Below are 18,040 nucleotides of genomic sequence, written 5' to 3' on the forward strand. Positions count from 1 at the left end.
CTGCGGTCATTTGTTATAGCAACAATCGGAAACTAACACGCCCTGGAAAATATTACTAATTGTCAGATGACAGGAGGTGACTTGAAGGTCACTGCTGGGCAGGAGTCACCATGAGAACCAGCGATTGTGAAAAGCAGAGGCCGATGCTATTGGCCCGAATGGGGCACCACCTGCCATACTTCTCAGACACAGCTGCCTGGCACCTCCCCTGGGCTCTGGCTTCAGCTTTTAGGAAGCGCCCGGTGATGGACTTGGCTCCTTCCTGACCCTGCCTCTCCAGCCAGGAGCAATTCCAGCACTGGCCTTTCCACTCCTCCCTTCCCACCTTTGCCAGGGCCCAGTCAGGCCAGGAACACCAGGCTTTGGAGAAAAATTCCAGTTAAAACAGTCACTTTCACAGGCTGTGCAGTATGCATGATGGCTGCAATCACAGACTGAAGGCCAGATTTTTAATGTTTCGGCCTTGGTGACCTCATCTGTAAAACGAGGCGAGGAACACATGCCTCATGGAGCTGTTGTGGGGAAATTTAGGTGATTTATGCAAACTGCACTGCCCAGTGTGGGGCACCCGGTCAACGCTCCCCAACGACGGCTGCTGCTATTATGATTACACACTTCAAGCGTGACTCATGGACACGAGCTCCAACGTGGTCTCAGGTTTAATATCCACGCGGGTATCTGGAAAGCTCTCGATTCCTCTGCGTCAGGCATTGCACCACAATACAGAATTACCAGGCTAGCGTGCTTTGCAATGCAGAATTAAGTTTGGATTTTAATGTTTCCACCCATAGCTGGTGGCTTTGGCTTTCTTCTTTTCATGTTAATCATTAGAAAGCAAAAATTTTTAAATATTTACGGGTGGTTGTTATTTGGAGTCTATGGAGGGATTTTGTGGACAAGAACAGGGGTCTAAGAAAATCTGGTACATGGAGAATAAAGAGATAAGGACTTTGGGTTGTAGACATATGAGCTGTGTGGACTCGATCGTCACATTCCTCCTCCTTCTGCTTTTCTGCCTCCCTCCGTCTTTATAAGGACTCTTGTCCTTACACCAGGCCCATCAGACAGTCCAGGGTAGTATCCCCACCTAAAAACCTTTAACTTAAGCACATCTACAAAGTCCCTTTCTCCAGGTAAGCCCACAGTCACAGCTTGCAGGAATGAGGAGGAGAAGCCGTTGGGGGCCATTATTCAGCTACCACAGGAGTAAGGGACATGAAGGACAGAGGATGGGCGGGGCTGGACAGAACAGGTGTTGTAGATGGAATCCTTAGGAACAGAGCCTGAGACAGGGATCTGGGCGCACATGATGACTTCTGTCGAGGAGGGTGTGAAGCAGGACGGGAAGTGGACGGCTGAGCAACGCTGTGGTCACACGCTCTCGACTTGGCTTGACCCTCAGACAGAGGCCTCCGAACTTACACTGCTCCACAGACCACAGGTTTGTTCCCCTTGAGGCAAGAGGCCTGCCTCTATTATTTTTAACTTTTTATTCTGAAATTATTTTAAATTAACAGAGAAGTTGCGAAAGTAGTACAGACAACTCCTATAATATCCTTTAATTAGATTCATCAATTTAAAATTTTTCTCTACATTTTAGTATTCTTTGTCTCTTTATCTTCCTCTTCTCTCTCTTTGCACCGCCCCCCTCCCCTCCCCCCAATTTTTTCTGATTTTCGGAAGCATCTGAAAGCAGTTGCTACAGCACGCCCCCCTCAAATTGTATTTCTTACCAAAAGCACAATGCAGTTATCATAATGAGGAAACAACATTTATGTAATACTTTCTACAGTTTATATTCCATTTATATAATATAATCTATACTTTAGACTCCGACTATGTCATTCATCCCAATAATATCATTCATAGCATTTCTCTCCCTCCAGCCCAGGATCTAGTATTGCATTTAATTGTCATGTCTCTTTAGTTCTTTTTAATAAACTAGAGGCCCAATGCATGAAATTCGTGCAAGAGTAGGCCTTCCTTCCCCTGGCTTCCGGCACCAGCTTCCCTCTGACACCCAGGACCCAGGCTTCCCTAGCAGCCCCGGCTTTGTCCAGAAGGTCGTCTGGAAGGACGTCCAGTCTAGTTAGCATATTATACTTTTATTATTATAGACTAGATAAGAAAATTTATCAGCCCCTTTTTGTCTTGATATTGGCATTTTTAAAGGATATAGTCCAATTAATTTACAGAAATGTTTTCTCAAGTCTGGATTCATAATATTCGTCCTTTTATGGCTTATTGCTTAGGTCAAGTGTTCTTCCTGGGTGTCCTACCTGGGGGCACACATCCCTGGCTGTTCCTGGCTGGTGAGGGTAATGTTGAGAACCTGGTCACAGTGTTGTCTGGTTTCCTCACTATAACATTGACATTTTCCCCCTTGCGACCAGTTAGCAACCTTTGGGAGACACTTTGTAATCATGCAATTATCTTGTGTCTCATAAAACTTACTCCTAGATTTAGAATCTATTGGTGATTGATTCTTGCTTGAACTATATTTATTATTATGTTTGTAAAATGGTGACTTTTTCCCCAACTCCACCTCCCTCCTTCTCTGTGGGTCATTGGCACTTAGCTTATATAATAAGAAAGAGCTCTCCTTCCTTCCCTGTTTATTAACTGGTTGGTTTGTTTATTATCTATTTATTATCAGCATGAACTCATGGATTCTTATTGAGTCAATAAATTATAAGCCTTTACTATCCTTAGTTCTTATGATCTTCAGAGTGCACCAGGTTTGGCAGTTTGAGGATGATAATAAATAAAGAGTGTGCAGTCATATAACTCCTGTGTCTTTTTGGTCTGTCCCATCATTATTACTCTGAACACATTCTTACTTTCTGGCACAACGAGATGCTCCAGGCTATCTTGTCCCTTCCCTACTGTTGCCTTTTCTTCCTACATATGCATGGCTTAGTGTTTAGCAACAGCTTCAAGAGGCTCTTATGCAAATTTCTGGTGTCTTTTCCTGTGATTTTTCTTTTCTTTTCTTGTAAACAAACAAACCAACACAATACATGTTTGCTTAATTTTTCTTATTTCTTAAACAAAACATAGCATATTATCTATACTCTTTTGCCCTTTGCTTTAAAATTTTTTTTATTATTGATTTTAGAGAGAGGAAGAGAGAGACATCAATTTGTTGTCCCACTTATTGATGCATTCATTGGTTGATTCTTGTATGTACCCTGACTGGGGATTGAACCTGTAACCTTGGTGTATTGGATGATGCTCTAACCAACTGAGCTACGCAGCAAAAGCCCCTTTGCTTTTTCTCACTTAGCAATGAACTGTGGAAATGGTGCCTTCTCAGCTTAGAGAAGTCATTGATGACTCTACACACCATCCAATGGGTACTTTGTCCCACAATCAGCCACCTCAGCTCCCATGATCTATCTCCTCAACGTGGCCAGATGGCCCTGCTCTGTTGGGTCCCCATCAGGTGCAGGGCCTGGAGAGTCCCTCCAAGCAGGCTCCCCTCAGCTGTCTCCCTTTCTCAGAGGTCAGATTCCTGTGCTGCTCAGTACCCAGCGTCCCCAAGCAGTTGTTTCACACATCAAGTCCAGGTTTCTAGTTGCTCCTGGTGAGAGGGCGAGTCCATCCCAGTTACTCTATCATGGGAGCACGCCCAGGAATAAATCTGCATATAGAACAGAATGGCTTCATTTTGCTCAAACAAGTGGGGTTCCTTCTTCCAAATGAGCTCTTTTTAGCATGGCCAGAATTCTGGGAAATTTTTTTCTAAATTTTCATTGATTTTTAAAGAGCGTGGAAGAGAGAGGGAAAGACAGAAATATTGATGTGAGAGAAACACATCAATTGGTTGCCTCCTGCACATGCCCTGACCAGGGCCCGGGAGGAGCCTACAACTAAGGTACGTGCCCTTGACCAGAATCGAACCTGGGACCCTTCGGTCTGCAGGCAGACACTCTATCCACTGAGTCGAACTGGCTAGGGCAGCCCTGCTTAGCTTTTGAGGTCTTCTGTTCTGAGATGGTTTCTTTATACAACGCATAGCACATTTAAAGCATCCTGCCTTTTAAAACTTGTTTCAACCTTATAACAAGCTCATGGGGCAGATACTGCTGTTGCACTCATTTTACAGGTGCGGGAACGGAGGCACGGGGAGGTTGGTGATTTGCCTAAGATCATCCAGCCTGAAAGTTGATAATTTGCCTGAGATCTTACAACCTGAAAGTGGCACACCCAGGTAGCTTCCCCCCAGAATTCGTGCTCTCCACCCCTCTCTGCACCATCTCTCAACCTTATATGCATAGTGGTAGGCCTGGGCTCTGGAAGGAAGTGGGCCTGCTTTTCAATCTTAATTTTGTTGCTTAGCAGTGATGCGACCTTGGGCAAATAACTTAGGCTCACTCAGCAAGTTTTAAGGCCTGCATTTATAAATTAAGGATCATAATAGCATCTAACTTAGAGTGCTGTAGAGCAATTTAAATTATATATTAAATTACATATAAAATCATACCATTGTACAATGATCTATGCCTGTATGTGTCATTAATTAGCAAATGCTTGGCAACGATGTGCTCATAATAAAGTGCAGCTCTTGTTATCACAACATCACAGATCAAATCTGACTCTCAGTGTAGTTACAACCCCACACCCCGAGGCAGACACAAAGGCCCCAGTTGAGGTATTGCTTCTCTTCATGCCAGCATCTGCCTCATTGTCTGGCATATGATATGGACACTCTGTAACAATACTTGGGGGAAATAGTGATGAACAGATGGACGAGTGAGTGAGATGCTGACCACACAGTAAGGGGACTGAGAGCTTTCTCATGGCTGACATCCTTGGCCCTCTGTCTGGGGACCTGCGGGAGGGGGAACCTCACGCTCTCAGAAGACGGGCAGGCGGGACCGTGAGACCTCGAGCTTTGACAATGCACTCATTGTCTTTCACAGCGGAAGGACTGGCCCGAGCTCTCATTTACTCTGTTTGTTTGGAAGTCCTCCAAGCAGTGACCACGCAGGAGCCTCAGCCAGCGTCTGGGTTTGCTTTCTCCTAATGGGACACAATCGCTGCCCCGGACTTCGTTTGCTAGCTTTAGTCCTCGACAGCTTCAAAGGCGCGAGGGAAGTTCTAGCTCTGTTTTCCTTCCGAGGGCTTCCCGGGTCCCTGCCATGGTACTTGAAGGCCGCTTCTCATCTATAGGGTTGACCACTTCTTGCTTTTCACTGCACACGAACTTGCTAGAGGTCTGGCACGGCTGGGTCAGAAGCCTCTATTTGCCTGCCCGGGCTGTGTGAACTTGAGGGAGTTACCTCAATACGCTGAGCCTTTGCCCTGTCATCTGTCAAATGGGGGTGTTAAGATTAAGTGCTATGCATGTGACCTGCTTAAAACAATGCCTGGCTGTTTAGGCAAGGTTCTCCAGACATATAGAGCCAATAGGACATAGAGAGAGAAAAAGATTTATTATGAGGGATTGACTCTCATCATAGTGATATGGAATTTTTGGACTGGAACCCGGATTCTTTGTCCGCCAGAATCAAAGAATGAATCCATGGACAGAAAGTGGTATAGCAAAGGTGGAGATTTACTGAAGAACAAGTACAGACTCCCACATGGGGAGAGGGAAAGAGTCCCATAGAATAGACTCCAAAGTAGGGAGGAGGAAAGGGTCCCACTGAGTTCCTTTTCCCTGTGGCTTATAAAGGCTGCAGATCCTGGTGCATTGATATCCCCTTTGATTGGTCACTATTTTCTTGGAGTGGTTACTATAGTAACTCCTGGGCTCAAAGGTTGAACCTGACATGGGACATGGAAGGTTCGCCCCCCTCCTTCCTTATTGTTTTCCTATTCCCTTTGGGCTTTCTTCCTCTCCATCTGGATGAAGGGCTTCCTTCCCTTTATTCTGTAAATACAGACCTTTTGCTGTTCCCACCTTCCTCATTCTATGAAAATGTACCTGTTGCAGCTTTCCAGCTCCCCCATTCCATGGAAATATACCTTCTGCTGCTCTGCGGCCCTGTGCTTCCTCCATGGTCCCCCTAATTTCCAAGATTTCTAGTATTTCCTAAACCTGTCCTATTTCACCCCTAAAATTACTGTTTCAATAGTGTGTCTGAGAAGTCCCATGATCTGCTGTCTGCAAGCTGGAGGCCCCAAGATCCAGGAGCGCTGACGTCTGAGGGCAGGAGAAGGCAAGGTCCCAGCTGAAGCAGAGAACTGTCACCCTCTGCTGCCCTTCTGTGCTATGAAGAACTTCGATGAATTGGCTGATGCCCACACCTTTGGTGAGGGACATCTTGCTGGGTCTACCAATCTAAACGCTGATCTCTTTGCTCTTTCCACGACAGCCCGGCAGCCCTGCACTCAGTCGGGGAGATGAAACAGCCTCCCAGACACACCCAGAAGCAATGTTTTGCAAGCTCTCTGGGCATCCCTTAACCCTGTCGCGTTGACACTTAAAATGAACCATATATTGGCCACAGGTGATGTTAAAGGTGAGTTGCCCTATGTCGCACTCCTTTAAGCAGGCTGAGTCAACAAGGATTTTTCAGTCTAAATGATAACTCTGAGATGATTGTCTCCTTACAGAGCATGTTGCCTAAAATGGCCTGTCCTGTCTCTCCCAGAAAAGCCCCTGCCGCAGGCAAATCCTGCCTTGTTAGGGCCGAGTGACCTGCCTGCTTTTACTGCCCTGACTGGGAATTTCTGGCCATCACTCCTCAAACTCTGGACATCCCCACCCACTGTCCTCATCAACAAGTCATATCAGGACTTGCTGAGTCTGCTCTCCGGCAGTTGTGGAGATGGAAGGCTCTGGGAGACACTCCCTGGACACAAAGAGGTATTCACCATGTCCTCAGCCAGCAAGAGGGTGTCCACGTTCTTACATTATCATAATTATTGTTATTAGCACTATAGTAACAAACAGGTCCACCCCTAAACCCAAATAGTTCAGAGCACTTTTACAAGAAACAAGGGAATTCTCTAACAAAATGAGGAAACTAACGTTGCTATAATGCTATCAATTACAGGCCTTATTCACATTTTACCGATGGCCCTGACAATGTCCGTTATGACTCCCCTGCTTCCCCCACGGGGAGGCGCCAGTCCAGGGTTATGCACCACATTAGTTGTTACTTCTTTCATCTCCTTTAATCTGGAGTTTGCACAGAGCTGATGCTCAGTTCCTTTGTTCTTTCCACTAGAGCCTGGCTGCCTTGTGCTCAGTCAGGGAGAAGGAACTCAGGACATCAATCTTCCTGGGCAGCACCCTCCCCGGTACTGCTCTGGGCCGCTAGTCAGGTGCTGGACTCACGCCAGTGCCTGGGAGGTGTCTGCATGGCCAGGGCATCCTGTACCAGAGCTAAGAAAAGTAAATGATGTCTTTGCCTTACCTAGTTGAGAACAAAGCCCTACCTTAGCAGCTCATTTCTTTAGTTTTGGCCAAAAATATGCTGCCTCTGAGGGCTGCACAGTGCCAAAGTCAAACTTTTCAAAATGGTTCTCTCCCTCCCTCCCTGTTTTCCTCCCTCCTCCCTCCCTCCCTCTCTCATGGTCTCTCTCTCTCTCTCTCTCTCTCTCTCTCTCTCTCTCTCTCTCTCTCTCCTGTCCCTCCTTCTCCCTCCCTCCCTTATTCCCTTCCTCTCTCCTTTCTTTCAATTCTCTGAGCTCAAAGGTCATCTTATAGAGATCTTTCCTGAAGGGTAAACCCGTGGTTCTCCAACCTGAGAAGCCACAGCCAGGCTGGCTCACCAGGCAGGGTTCCCTCTCAATGCAGAACCCAGGCTCTCACTTTGGGTCGCTGCTACAAACACATTAAATGCACATAGCAAGCGTGTACGTTTTTAGATGTCTTTTTATAATTCTGCTTTTGCAATTATTTGTTTATATTACTTATTTCCTCTAGGTTCTGGGAAATCTTTGTGCATTCTCTGGAAATCCTGTGACATGAGGCAATCTACCCTTAAATCGTCTTCAAACATAATGAAAATGTCAGCAAATAATAAAGGAAAAGGTTAATGAATCTGATTTAGAAAACTCAGTCTATTACGTTTTAGAGATATTTAGATTTGTAGTCTTCTTGGTTTTGTAAATTCTCTACCGTATTTTAGAACATTGCGTTTTGTGTCTGTTGTTGTTTCCCGGGGTTCAAAGGTTTGCACAGTTCCCGAAAAAAGTGGGGCCTGGCACTGTACCCGTGGGGCCTAGCACGACCCAGGCCACATTGAGTGCCACCTGTGTGAGCACTAGCTGTGTCCCCCCGGATGAGTCACTCAGCACCTCTCGGCTTCAATGTTCTCATCTCAAACTGGGATAAAAATACCACAAAGAAATGATTTCCATGAGATAACACACGTGCCTGGGAAGTATTAGGCCAGTAGTATATAGCAGCTATTATGAGTCATTACTGAAAGTCTAGGCAACACGGAGTTATATTGTGCCTTATATGAGGTCAAGTACGTGAAAACGTTCAACAAACTACAATGTTCCCAGGGAAAATATTGTGGGTTTTCAATATCCTCACACAGATGTGACTATGCCACTTCCCTGATCAGACAGCTGCAGGGAGTCCCTGCTTTCCTCAATCAGCCCAAGCAGGCCTAAGGGGCTGATTGATGGTCTTTTGCAGGCTGGCCACACCCCCATAGGGTGAGGGTCCCCGCTGTGGGGCATGGCCGGCCTGGGCGAGGGGCTGAGGGCCTTTTGGGGGTGGTTTGCAGGCCAGCCAAGGCCCCGGCTTTGTCCGGAAGGCCATCCGGAAGGTCCCCGGAAGGTCTCCCGGTCTAATTAGCATATTACTCTTTTATTAGTATAGATGACCTACGATTTGATCTAGTGCTTTCCAGCCTCCAGTCTTGTCTCTCTCTGATCAGTGCTCTACAGTGACATTTCCAAAAAAAAAAAAAACAGGATCACGTCTGTCGCCTGCTTAAGGCTCGTTCGTGTAGAGTCCTGGCTCTCACCCTGCTCCATGAGGCCCAGATGTTCTGGCCATGCCTGCCCGAGGCCCCACCTAACATCACCGCCCACCCACCTGCTGCTCTGTACTTCCATTAAAATTCTCCACGTTCCTTAAATACATGACACTCTCCTCACCTCTGGAGTTTCACATTGGCTGTTTATGCTGTTTGCTCTGCTCGGAGCACTCCCTGTGGGCCCGGCCACCCCCTTCATCTGGACCTCAGCCTTGAGGTCCCACCCTCACCCCTACATTAGAGTAAAGCTAAAATTTAACATTACTGCACTCATCAGACATACTGAGACTGTGTGTGAGAGGTTGGTCTCTGATGGTGAATGATGTGGAGCAGGACACTTGCCCTTTTGTGTCCCATGTTGTATCTTTGGGACCCGGAATGGGGCAGCCTATATTCATCCATCCATCCACCCAGCGATCCAGGTAACAAAATATTTATTGAGCTCCTGCTACATAGTGCTAAATAGTGACTAATGGTGCCAATCCACCTTGGAGATTGGAGATGGGGGAGCGGGGGAGGTATTCTGCACCGTAAAATGTTTACTTAGCATCGAAATATGTGACTTTCTTTTAATATAGTTTGCCTTATAAATCGCATGATTTGTCTAAACTTTGTAAAAGTTTTATGAAGGAAGAACCCACGCCCTGAATAAGGTTTGTCCCAACCCCGCTGTGGGACCGGGTGTAGGGTAGAGGCTAAAGCACAGTGTCGCCGTGGGAGGGCTGGGTTCAGCTCCATGTCCAACCAGCGGGCTGAGCAGCCTGGAGCAAGCAATTTAACCTCTTTAGCCCCCAGTTCTTTCACCAGTAAAATGTGTCTAATGGCGACTGCGTTATTGGCCTCACGGGGTTTTTGAGGGATTCATGAGATCATGAATATGTGTTTTATGAACTGTGAAGAGCAATATGTGGTTGTAAGAAAATACGATTATGAAGGTGATGACCAGGGCCATTCTGGGAGGGGAGCAAAGAGGTGTCAAATTGTAAAGCACTCTATAAATCCAGATTCCAGATTAAGAAAAATGACAAACAGACAGGCTGGAAGAAGCATTTTAGGGAATAAAGCCGTGTTCGGCAAACCGCGGCTCTTGAGCCACATGCAGCTCTTTGGCCCCTTCAGTGTGGCCACGAAGTTTTAATCGCACTGTACGTGCGCGCCCACACGTGGTATTTTGTGGAAGAGCCACACTCAAGGGGCCGCAGTTTGCCGACCACTGGAATAAAGAGTGATAGGCACATAGCACCCTCCTCCGTTTCAGTAAACACCCAGATGACCTGGACGTGAGAAGACAAGTCCAGGACATCATTTATGATTTAACAGCCTTCCTGTCATCTCCTAAAGCAAATATTTATACTTCAGAGTCAGTGACGCCACCGAGTTACTCCCTGGAGGAATTTGGGTCACCCTTCATGGAGACCGAAGAGAGACCTGCGCTTTTTCCTGTTTTGGAAATTCGCTGATCCTGCCGGTCTCTTTGCGGAGTTGTTCTGTTCGTGCAGATATGGAGCCATAACTCGGTCCCATTTGCCCGTGCCCACGGAGGGAAGCAATGGCTCCCACTATCCCACACGGTCAAGGCTCAGAAAGATGGGCTCACGAGGTTGGCAGTACTTTGTAATACAGAGCAGCTCAAGGAGCCACAGCAATCGAATCAACACCCTGGCAAGACTGGTAAGCGTCTGTCTAGTTCACTGCTCATCCTGGGCACCCACTCAGATTCGATGTGGGAGGTGAGAGGAGAGATAGGTAGAAGAAGGTGTTCATTAAATCACAACAGAGTGAATAATCTAGGCACCTCTAAACCAGGGTCAGGTAGCCACACGTGGTCCTTTGCCATTGTTCACTGGGTATTGTGGGCTGAGGAACTCCAGAGAAAAGAGCGAGTTCCATCACCGTTTCAGAGCTCAAAGGCCCTGCCCCACTTTCCCAATCCCCCCCTCCCTTCTCCTGAGCAGGGGGCCCTCTGTTACCTTCCACCTGTCTTCCCAAAGCCCCCTGCTTTGAATTCTCCATCTAATCTTCCTGAGCGAGCTTTGCTCCACTACAATGAGTCACAGAGGGTGGAAGCATGAACAGATGCGATCATCACTAAGCACACTCTTTTGCAATGATTTAGTTATGAACTGACCTCCTTTGCCCTCCTGTGAGCTCCGTGAGGACACCGCATCATCTTCTCTATCCGGGACCTTTGCTTCTAGCTAGGTTCTGGAACCGAGTAAGTACTCAGGAGGTGGTTGCTGAGTTGAATCAGAAATCATTGAGCCCGTCCCTCTCGCGGAAGTGCAGAAAGTGAGGTGCAGGGTGGGAGTGGAGCCCAGGTCTCCTGTCTCAGTCCCGGGCTCAGATCACTCACTCGGGAGGTATTGTGCAGGAAAGGAAGAACAGAGTTCAAGTCCTGGCTTCCCTACTAACTAGCAATGTTGCCTTGGGTTAGTTAATTAGTTAACTTCTCAGACCTTCAGTTCTGTAAAATAGGATTAACTATACCTATTTTTCAGGGTGTTTTCACAGATTTGAAATACTATATTAAAAGAGATAGGCACTGAGTTAATTGTAGGTGTAACCATTATTACTATTACCCTTTCCCTCCACATTTGTGTGCAGTTTCTAGGGATGCCCTCCTGGCTCTTCTAGAGCAGCAATTTGTCCCATCTGCTGAAAGGGTCTCCCGCACCATCAGCCTGGTCAGATCCAGACCCAAGATGATCCAGCCCAAGGTGCTCGACTCCTGGAGGCAGAAGATGAGAGGATCCTGTGGCCAGCACAGACCCTAAATTTACACTCCCTGACTCACCTTTGTGGTCTCAGCCTCGTTCTGGCCAATGACCTAAGTTTTCATCCCAGTCCCAACATCTTGGAACTACGAGGTAGAAGGAAATGGATTTCATGTATTCCCACCTGCCCCACACTGCAGAGATCCTTGACACTAAGTCCTAAATTTCCTACAAAATACTTCTACTGACAGAGCACCCCAGCCCACCCACTCTCTGCTTCCGGAGGCAGCCCATTCCCTTCCTGTTCAGCACCAATTAAAACTAGGGTCTTCCTTTCATTGAGTGAAAACATCGCCCTTATAAGTCCATCCATTGGTCCTGGTTCTGCTTTCTATAACCACATAGAACATGGTAGTCCCCCTTCAACAGGACACATAAGTCCCTAAAAGATGGTAGTCATTTCTCCCCTAAGTTATCTGTTTGGGATGAGAAATTGCCATGCAAGCTTTACAAGAGCACACTTCTTTCGGTTTCATTTAAATAAGTGCCTTGCATATCATAGTTGCTCAATAAATATTTTCTGAATGAATGGACCCCTATAATGTGCTGGACAATTCACTGGTCACTATATCTATTATTACTAACTAGAGGCCCGGTGCACGAATTTGTGCACATTGAAAGGAAATTAATTAGAAGAAATATTTTAATATCACTATTTGCCCTTTCTCTATAATAGAAGTGTCAACCAAATTCACGATCGACAATGACAGATGGAAACATATGCGTGTGATTGGCTCCAGTGAAAGCTTTATATATATAGATAAACTTGCTTAATTAGACCTGCTTTCTGATGTAGCTAAACTTTTTCCAGCCCAATGAAGCACCCCAACTTCTCTTTTGGGTAATTGTTGGCAACACAGCAGTAAATATCAACACAAAGCAGATTATGATTGTAGATCATGCAGGGAGAACAAAGGGTAAAATATTTAACTGCAGCAGTGTTTGACTATACTCTGCGCAGTGAGAAAACCTGAAGTCATTTTCAAGGTCCACCATTCCTTACTTCTTTTCAGTCGGGTCAAGTTTCTAAACTTTCTAAATCTCCATTTTCTGGCTAATGAAAAGAAAATCAGACTCTACTGAGTCTCCTATCTACCTACTCCAGGACTTCTGTGAGGATCAAGTGAGATGAGGTACATGAAAATGTTTCACAGACATTTGGTTAAACTGTGAAATGTTTGCACCTGGCTATAAAGCAAGTCGTGTTCCTGGGCTGAAGAAACTCCAAGGATGCTAGTCACTAGGGAGAGGAAGCCAGGTGTTGCTACATGATGTCATTACCCAGCGCCTACAGCCACTGGTCTGGTCTATGGACCGCATTTTGTGCCATGGGGTCTTGGCAGTGTCAGCTGCAATTTGGTGGGCTGTCACTCTGGAGTGGTGGCAAGGCCTGTGTCCCACTTGGAGGAAGCTGAGTGTTGCTTTGTGGGTGCCAGGTCCCCAGTGCTGTTTCTCTGTAAATGTCCACTGCAGGTCACGGCAGCTCTTGCGTTGAGTGTCTGCCCCCTGGTGGTCAATGCACATCATAGCGACCAGTCAGACAGTCGGACACTTAGTATATTAGCCTTTTATATATATAGATTCTCACAACAACATGCTGGAAAGAAATCACTAGTCCCATTGTATAGACATTATTTTGCATTTAAATAAGGATCCTTTCTTTATTCATCTTCATTTCACCGGTGATATCAATTGTTTGTTTATTTATTTATTTATTTATTTATTTATTATTAATCCTCATCCAAAGATATTTTTCCATTGATTTTTAGAGGGGGAGGGGAGACATAGAGAGAGAAACATCGATATGAGAGAGACACATCAATTGGTTGCCTCCCGCATACATCCTGACCAGGGCCAGGGATCAAGTCTGCAACAAGGCATGTGCCCTTGGCCAGAATCGAACCAGGGACCCTTCACTCTGCAGGCTGACGCTCTATCCACTGAAACAAACCAGCTAGAGCTCAGTCCTCCTTTTAAAATTCAGATAAAAGCAAGTGTTTGTTTGTTAATCTTTTAATAAAACTATTTTACTTAAAACAATTTTATTGGTACTTTTACTTTTCGAATTGAGCCAAATATTGGCTTTTTGTTTATTAAGAAAGGTTGTTTGGAGTAATGATGTGTGTTGCACTGAGTTCCTTGGTTCTGGTCTAAGGGGCAGGGAGCCCAGCATTCTGCAAGGGCCAGGTCCATGCGCTGGCTGGGCCTTTCCCGGGCTTTCTGCCGAACCTCAGAGGTTTCCCCCCTATTTGAATAATGCTCAAGTGGCTGGGCCAGCAAGTCACAGCCCCAGCTGCCCACAAGGAGCCAAGAAGCCTGGGCTGACTGAGGCCTCTGAGCAGTGGCTTGTTTATGTGGGTGAGAGTATGGGCTCCCACACAGCAGCATCCAACAGGCCTCACTGGCATTTTCATGGCACAGAGTCGCCTGTAAGTCATCGCTGTGTCCCTAGATTACCTGGCACCATTCCAGTGGGATATTGACAAAGGAAAGTGAGAGGTGAACAAGCAACAACATGGTTCCAGACAGAGGACAAAGGGGAAAAGCAAGCACACAAACTTAAAGGAAAGACTTCATGGCCATCGTCCAGAACGTGTCTTGATCACCACTGAATGTCTGGGTCGATTTGCACATGGTTCACTTTTCACTTGAAGATGCTGTGTTTGAAAAACAAATAACCAAACCAACCACGAGTTACCTTTGAGAACTCGAGAAATAGTCATAACTTAAATATACCAGGAGGGGGCGATGCAAGCATGTGCAAAGGTCAGCACAGTTAGCAAAGGCAAGTTCACTTGGGGAGAGATTTTTTTTTACAGTATACTTTTCAAAACTTGAAGAAATCTGAGATCATTTAGTCTGAATCTGCAGGCCAAGGTATTTGAAACCGTCGTTTAATTTGGGGAGTTATTTTTTGACTGAGAGAGAAAAAGGCTCCCTAAATGGTCAAAGACACTTATCAAAATAAGCTTTGTTCAGAATTATGTTATCATGACAAACAACAAAATTAGAACGACAGTGTATCTTATACACTTAGGTCCCTTCCGCAAGGCATTTGAGAAACATCCGAACGTTGGCCACTTTTAAATAGATTTTAATTAAGGGCATACATTTCATATGAAAAGAGTGTGAAGAAAATTGAGCGCTCATTCGCATAGAAAGGAACAGAGTCCTGCATGATCTGTGTTATACTTGTACCGAGGTTACAAGTTCTCAGGTATGTCATGCATCTTTGCAGTTACGCGCACATATTTGCCCTAGTGCATCTTCTTTCCATATGCTAACCAGTTGCTCACAGGGATTAAATCGAAGCTTCATCAAGGATCAAACAGCTCTTGCTCTGTCCTGCATACCCTGCTGTCCCCTCCCCCAACCAGGACATGTGGTTAGTAACTCTGTGGTCCCCTGATCCCTTGCTATAAGTAGAACCGGAGCAAGTAGAACTCTGGAGGCAGACTGCTAGGATAGGAATCCCAATTTAGCGGTGTTTTCTTGTGTGTTTTTTTTCCAAGTTGCTTAACTTCTATGTGCCTCAATTTCCCCATCTCTAAAATGGGGATAAAAATCAATGCCTACTTCATAGGTTTGTAGTGAGAAGTAAGTGAATAACATATGTAAAGTACTTAGATAAGTGTCTCGCATGTAGCAGGCACTCAATAAATCCTTCTTTATTTTATGAATGCCTCAACCAATGTAAAGTCTTTATAAGAACAAATTCACAAGGAAATCGCAGACTCCTTGGATGGGTTTTCACTGGCTATAAAAAGTCAGTGGGCCAGTGGCAAACAGGGGAGTTGACTAGCGACACCCTCTACAAAAGAAACTAATTGGTGTCAGGTCCATCAGACAAGCCTCTCTGTCCCTCTTCTAGAATGTGGTGACAATCAGTGAGCCAGAAATATGGAGCACTTCAATAAAAGTGTAGAGCTTGGTCTCAAAAATGCCAGCCAGCCACTAGAAGAGTGCTACCTGTAGTCACAGAATCTCTTGCTTTGTTTTTCATCTTTTCACTTGTAACATAAAGAACTTAAAAAATGGCCAAATCACTAACTTGACTCTCTAGACAGATCAATAATGTTTCAAAGAAAATATTTTTTTAAATGGCATCTAAAAAATACTATATAAAGGAGTTACGGGGCTCCAGAGTTAAGAAAAGAATGACTCAATACACACTATAAATGAAAAGAAAATGTGCAGGGAGACAGAAATTCACAGTAGGAAGATAATTTTTAAAATCAAACCAGACTTTCTTACTCCAAAAAATGATATTTCCAAGCAAAAATGGGCCATTTGAAAAAATATGGGCTGAAAAGAAATCTGAAAAAAAAAAAAAAGAAATCTGATCACAAATCTTAATATCCAGATTTAGAGACTGAAATGTGATCATTAGATGTTTTATCCTTTCACACAGTGGATATTATAATTTTATTTTTATTGATTGATTTTAGAGAGACACAGTGAGAGAGAAACATGGATTTGTTGTTTCACTTATTTATGCATTCATTGATTGATTCTTGTGTGTGCTCTGACTGGAGATCGAACCCGCAATCTTGACATATAGGGATGATACTCTATCCCACTGAGCTACCCTTCCAGGGCTCACACAATGGGTATTATAAATAACTAGAGGCCCATTGCATGAATTCGTGCACCGGTGGGGTCCCTTGGCGTGGCCTGCGGGGATCAGGCTGAAACTGGCAGTCCAATGCTGCCAGCTGTTCCTGCCTGCCGCTCTTGCTCATTCCAGCCCTGCTGCGCCTGCCACCACCACTGCTCAGTAGGTTTACTGCTGCTCTGCTGCAGTCTCTGGACTGCGGTGGCCCTGCGTCTGGCACCTGTTGGTCAGCTGAGCAACACTCCCACTGTGGGAGCGCACTGACCACCAGGGGACAGCTCCTGCGTTAAGCATCTGCCCCCTGGTGGTCAGTGCATGTCACAGCGACCATTCGACCGGTTGACCGGTCATTCGGTCATTTGGTCGACCAGTCACTTAGGCTTTTGTATATATAGATTGGAGTTTTAAGTAAAAAAATTTTTTCCAGATAAATGTCCATAGCATTTTCCCATTTTTGAAATCTCAGATGAATGGAAATGAAGATAATGTGGGATATTAAATAGCTTGAAGAACTTAAAGAGGCATAAAGGAGCTGTTCAGTAAAAATATAATGAAGGAATCGAATGCATTCTTCCTGATATATTATAGTTGATTAACAAACACATTTTTTCCCATGAGAATAAAAAACTGGTGGCATTTCTGTGGGATCATCCAGGTCTGTGTTTGGCTGGTCTGGCAGATATCCTGCAGTAGTTAAACGCGTCACTTTTAAAGGACAAAGTCCTTATGTCTAAGAATGGCTTATCCACGGAGGATATTAGTCATGCTTCAGTTATATTTACCAAACATGGCATTTTCCATCAGGGAACTGGATGTAGAGCAAGGATGACTAAATCCCAGAAAACAAATGCACTGACCAGGCAGGACAATCTAACTCAAAGATTTATTAAAATGTGAGGGGAACATTGAATTAGTTCAATTTACAAAGTGGCAATTCCACTTCACTGACGCCCAGACAGACGTGGAGAGAGGGTGATTACAGAGCCTTACCACCTGGGAGACAGAGCAAGAGTCACGACCACAGTGACCTCACAAGGAGAAGACACAGGGACATCTCAAGCACTGGGCTGTGTCCCATTTGTTCCTGCAGCTCGGGTATGAGCACATCATTGGCACCGTGGACTTGTTGCTGAATGAATGATTGAATAATTGCAGAGATGGGGAAGGGCACCCCAGGCTGAGCAGGAGAGCTTAGTAGTAGGAGAGGCTTGAAAACACAGATACAATCAGTACAACTTCCTGGAAGCCTGGTTGTATGACTGGGTGGCAATCGGGGATGAACCTGACCACCATATTGGGGGGTGGTGGATCCCAGGCTAAAAAACTAAGCTTTATCCTCTAGTGGTCAGAGTCTAGTCAACAGGACACATAGGGGAGTGGCCTTGGACAGCTGTGGGTGAGCTGGGACACTCAGGATGCAGTTTGGAGTCTGCTATGATAGTCTATAGGACAGAGGCTAAGGGCCAGAATCAGGCCCATGGAGAGAAGGGCATGGACAGCGCAGCCATCTAAGGAACACATTGCTCGATTACATGTGAGATGTGGGAGAGGAAAGCCTCTCTGGGCCACAGGCTAACTCATAACAGACATCCATTTGTTTTCCCAGCAAATATTTTCTGTGCTAGACCGAGGGCCCGACAATGGAAGATGATTTTACAAGGCTCAGGGTCTAGTGAGAGACAGACACACATAAAACAACA

Source organism: Myotis myotis, unplaced genomic scaffold, assembly GCF_014108235.1.
Source record: "Myotis myotis isolate mMyoMyo1 unplaced genomic scaffold, mMyoMyo1.p scaffold_m19_p_10, whole genome shotgun sequence".
In the NCBI taxonomy this organism is placed as follows: domain Eukaryota; kingdom Metazoa; phylum Chordata; class Mammalia; order Chiroptera; family Vespertilionidae; genus Myotis; species Myotis myotis.